Raw genomic sequence first — 6,000 nt, 5'->3', positions numbered from 1 at the left:
AGCTCATGGCATTCTAAAAGAAAAATGCCTGTTGAAGTTTTGATTTGAATTTCATTGAATCTATAGCTAAATATGAATAGAATTGGCATCTTAATACTATTGAGTCTTCCAATTCAACATTGCAGCTAGTTCTCATTTTTCTTCTGTTTGGAAGGTTTTGAATGTCAATTCATCTCTTTGTTTATTATATGTCAGTTCAGATTTCCTATTCCATCTTGAGTCAATTCAGGTATTTTCTATGTTTCTAGGCAATTATTTATTTCACTTATGTACAATTTTTCACCGCATTCTTTTACACTCTTTTTATTTCTATAAGGTCTGTCTTAATGTCATCACTTTCACTTCTGATTTTTGTAGTTTGAACCTTCTCTTTTTTTTGGTCAGTCTAGATAAAAATTGGTACATTAAAAAAATTTTTTTTCAATGAGTCCAGTTTTGGCTATGCTGATTCTTTATATTGAGAGATAAAACTAAAAAACAGTTAGTTAGATTGAGAGAAAAAAAGATAAGCCTTAAACAAATCAAAATAAGTAGAGGAAATGAAATCAGTAGAGAAATAAATAAAATCAGAACTGATACTACGGAACTACCTGTGTTTATGCCAGTACTATCATGTTTTGATTACTGTAATTTTATAATATATTGTGAAACAAAAAGCTGTGATACCTCCGGCTTTGTTTTTTGTCAGGGTTGATTTGGTCATTCATGGTCTTTCATGGTTCCATAAAAATTGTAGAATTATTTTTCCTATTTTTGTAAATAAACACCATTAAGATATTGGTAGAGATTGTACTGATTCTGGAGATCACTTTGGGTAGTAAGGATATTGTAATAATATTAAATCTAATTAATGAACACGGTATATCTTTCCATTTGTGGCTTATTTAATTTTTTTCATTAATGTTTTGCAGTTTTCAGTACACAAGTTATTTTGTCTCATTAGTTAGTTTATTCATAAGTATTTTATTCTTTTAGGAGCTATTACAAATGAGATTTTCCTATTTATTTTCAGATATTTTGTTTGATTTTTACCTTTTGATTTTGAATCCTGCAACTTGTTGCTGTAGTATCTTTTAGACTTCAGAATGCCAAAAAAAGTTGCTCTTGTCAATTTTTGCCAGCTTAATGGTTGCTTTAATGGAGGAAATGTTTCTGGGAATACCCTGGTCAACTATTTCCATTATATTATCCCTTCCAAACCATAAATTTTGGTGTTATACTTCTTTTATTTAATTCAAAATATTTTTGAATTTCCCGATTAAGTTCATTTTTGACCCATTGTTTATTTAGAATTGTGCTCTTTACATTTCAGATACTTAATATTTTTCAATTGCTGGTCCCTAGTTTAATTCTGTTTAATTCAAAGGAAACACTCCACAGGAGCCATTTTTAAAAAATTTACTGAGACTTGTTTTATGATCCTGCATATGATTTATCTCAATGATTAGTTCCTCTGCACTTTTGTATTCTGCTGTTGCTGGGCATTGTGTTTAATGAATGCCAATTAGGTCAAGTAGGTTGAATGAATTTTTGGTCTATTTACTCCAGTTTTCCTGTTTGTTCCACTAATTATTGAGACATGAGTATTGAATTCTGTATAATTGTGAATGTGTCTATCTTTCCAATATGCTTCTTGTATTCTGAAGCTCTAATCTGATGTAGACACCTTTAGGATTGTCATGTCTTCTTCATAAATTGATTCTTTTATCATTAAGAATTGCCTTTTTTTTCCCCCTCTGGTAATTACTCTTGTTACTTTATATTGCCTACTATAAATATACATTACATTCATCTTTTTATGATTAATGGTTTTTTCCATACGTTTGCTTTTAATATAACCTATATTATCATCTGTGTCCTTATAATTAAAGTTTATTTCTTACCAACAAAGTGAAGTATTTAATTTAAATAGTATGTTAAATAGTTTATTTTTAATGCAATTATTGAAATGTTTGAGTTTAAGCCTACTATTTTGCTAGTTGTTTTCTACTTTTCCCATCTGTTCCTTCCTTCCCTTTTAACTGTCTTCCTTTGGATTAACTGAGTTAATTTATAAGATGAGGCAGCAAGATACTCACAGATAATTTTGACTCTTTCTAGAATTGCTTTAAAACTTGTTGGGTAACATTTATTCTAGTGAAAATTTAGTCCCAAGTCTAATTCATGGCTCTTTTTGGGTCTTTGCTGAATACTCTGACTCATCAGAGACAACTTTTTACTCCAGCTGGTTGCAACTCAAGTAAATTCTAGCCCTGTGTGAGTTTGGGGAGCCATTTGCAAACTCTGATCTGTATTTCCTCAGACTATTGAGACTCTCATCCTCTTCTTGAGAGCTTCACACTCCCATGGTTCGGAATGCTCTTCCAGGTGAAAAAAATCAAGTCACTTCTAGGGCTCAGCTTGTTTGTTGGCTTATTTCCCTTATATCTCAGGGCTCACAAGATTGTCCTGCCTACTTTTCAATATTTTAAAAAGTTGGCATATTTTTTCTAATTTCCTGTTTGTTTATGGCAGGATAGTAAGGTTGATTCCTTTTACTCAATCAAGGTTTGTATTAGTTTTCCAGGGTGCTATAATAAAATACCTCAAACTGAGTGGCTTAAACAACAGAAATTTATTGTCTCACAGTTCTGGAGGCCAGAAGTCTGCACTCAAGATGTTGACAGGGCCATGCCCCCTTTGCAGGCACTAGGGAAGGCCGCTCTCCTAGTTTCTGATAGTTTCTTGGCTTGTAGAAGCATAGCTTCAATCATCACATTGCATTTTTCCTTGTGCCTACCCCTATATCCAAATTTTCCCTTTGTAGAATGGTCAGTTATACTGGATAGAAGGTCTAGCCTGCTTAAGTATGACCTCATTTTAACTAGTTACATCTATAGTTACTCTATTTCCAACTAAGGTCATATTCTGAGGTACTAGAGTGTAGGACTACAACATGAAATTTGGGGAAAACAATTCAACCTATTAAGAAGGAGGAAGCTGAATCTTCCACATTAGTTTTTATGATATCAATCAGAAATTCTGTGTTCATCAGTTAAGAAATATTATACCTAATGCTATTGGATATAACATGAGTTTGATTTGAGAGTAGCCATACTAGAAAAATTACTATCACATAGGAATGCAATTGCTCAGTTGACATGCAATTGCTTGGTTTAACAAGGTATATTTTTAAGCATGCAACTTTATTTATTATTGAGTAGCTGTAAATATTTGCTGCAGGTTGTTTTGATTTAGCATTTTGGTTCATTTTTCTATTGTACTTTTATTATCATACTTTTTTTTTTTTTTCTTGATTTTTTAGAGAGAGAGGAAGGGCGAGGAAGAGAGAGAGAGAAACGTCAATGAGAGAGAACATCGACTCACTGCCTCCTGCATGTCCCCCACTGGGGATCAGGCCCACAATCTGGGCATGTGCCCTGACCAGGAATGGAACTATTGACCTCTTGGTGCATGGATCGATGCTCAACCACTGAGCCGGGCTATTATCATACTTTTCATATGATAAAGATGGTCAATAAAATTATTTAATCTGACAAAGATTTATACATTGTCCAAAATTAGCTCAGTAAATTTAAATGTTATTTTTTCCATTTTTACACATTTATTACTCTTGGTATATAGTTCTAAACTCTATAATTTAAAAAAATATCTAATTAAAATTTCTGCTTGAGAAATTACTTAATTAGTATGAGTGTGAGGTTCTTTAGCCTCTAAAACATTTTCTACTCTTGTAAGAAACATTTTTTTCTATGCATCATAACTTTTTTTTTGTTTTTTCACATAATATGAATTTTTAGGAATAGAAACATATTATTATATATAATTAAACTTTCTTTGTTTAAAAAATGTTTTTATTTATAAAACATATTTTAGTTATGAGTAATTTAAAGAGATCAGATTTATTATGACCTTTAAGAACATAGCACTTTTACAGTTGAGCATCCTTGTATCTTTATTTTTATCAAGTTAAAATCGAATGTTTAATAGATATGCTAAAGCAAAAATTTTCTTGCATGTTTTAATAATATGTGTATACATTGTTAGATTCACACACATTCATGGTTATATCTTTTTAAATAATTATCTATTTTATTCTAATATGATTTAGTTGTTATTCCTATAAATTATTAATTACTAAAATTCTATTTTTGTCTTAGCATTATTTTAATATATTTCTATGTATTATTTGATCATTTTATTATAAAGTGTTTTATGCCATTTTGTTTAGGTATGTGTATTGTAAGCAGGGTATAGGCCTATGTGACATGGTTTTCTGTGATTGATGAGTTTAATACAATTATATTAATTTTGATGAACTATATAATTGTTTTTGTTTCTAAATCTAATTTTGGATTTTTAATAATTATTTATTTTTTCTTTTTAATTTTCTTCTATTGAATTAATAAAAATTATATCTTTTTTTTCAAATTCTCTCTTCTGATTAGAAACCAGTATATGTTTTAATACTCTAATAATGACATTAAGTTGTTTACAAATGTATCTTAAAATAGTTTTTCACTAGTAAAGCCAATTTTTGTTCATTTAGGATCCCAATCTTTCTTTTTCCCAGTACAAGGTTATTAGAATTCTTTCAATGCCTACTGAACTATTCCACTACCTCTATTCCCATGAATATCCATAAAGATTAGTATCATTTAGAGTTTTAGTCTTATCTTTAAAACAGTTAACATTTTTAGCTTTAATTATTTTTTTCAGTACTTAATATCTGCTTCTGTGTTGATCAAGATTACTTTCATCCCACTGCCTCCTTCTGAATTCATGTTTATTTTTTTGAAATGTATTTTCTAGTGTTTTAAAATAAAGAGAAATATTCTTTGCTGTCTGAAAATGCACTTAATTTGTGTTTCAAATTTGAGCGTACATTAGGTCATCATAAATTTCTAGGCTAGCATAACTTTTATCAGCATTTTGAAGATATAAAAGGTAATAATGTTTTTAATAAGGGATCTGAAAACTGGTGGAACCGATAGGAAAAAAAATAACAGCATGCTATATAAACAAATAATGTTTCAGTAATCCCACTAAATGTAAATGGGTTAAACTTTCCATTTAAAAGACCAAATTGTTAGATTGCACTAATACATACACATGATGACATGTTACTTACAAGAAAAATATAATGTGTTCATCTACGTAAAAATTAAACACCTAATCTACACACCTAGAAGTGGATCTTCTAGCCTATGTCATAAGTCATGGAAGAGAAACAAATGATAAAATAATTAGAAAAAAATAAGTAAAATTTGTATAGAAAGACGGTCTAAAGGAATGTATAATGACTATAATCAATAAGTGAATTAAACAAGATCATAGGATACAAGTTAAAACTTTAGAAAACTTGATTGAAATTCTATGAATTACTAATAAAGACAGATTTAAAATACTGTTTATGATAGCATTAAAATTAGCAATTAATCTGTCAAAGGACATTCAAAGTCTCTATACAAAAAACTGTATGACCCGTCCCACAGTTCGAGCAAGGAGGACTCTAGACGGGGAGTGAGGATGAGGAGGGACAAGAGAAAAGAGAAATGGAGACAAGACAGGATTCTGATCAAGTCTCCTTTATTCAGGGGTAATTCACACAATACATAGGGCAAGAAGCACCTTTTGCCAAGCACCAAGCTTGCCCGGAGCAATTCCAGGAAATACTACAAAAGGAACAAAAGGTCTGTAAAGACTGGCTTGATGAGTAAATGGTTACTTAAAGAAATGCAAAATGCAGAGATAAAGGAATGCAGAATGCAGAGATATCCTGCCTTGGGGCAGGAGATGGCAGAGCAGATTTTAACAAAATTGATGCCATGCAAAAAGTCTCCCACAACTGTACACCATTATTTACAGGAATTTAAGAACATCTAGGTAAAGGTAGAGCTAATACACCATATTTTCAGAATTGAAGTATCATGATTATAAAGTTATCAATTCTCCTTAAATTGATTTATAGATTCAATACAATTTCAGCTTAAATTCCAG

Source organism: Molossus molossus, unplaced genomic scaffold (genome assembly GCF_014108415.1).
Source record: "Molossus molossus isolate mMolMol1 unplaced genomic scaffold, mMolMol1.p scaffold_m16_p_14, whole genome shotgun sequence".
NCBI lineage: Eukaryota > Metazoa > Chordata > Mammalia > Chiroptera > Molossidae > Molossus > Molossus molossus.
Note: the sequence above shows the minus strand (reverse complement) of the source record.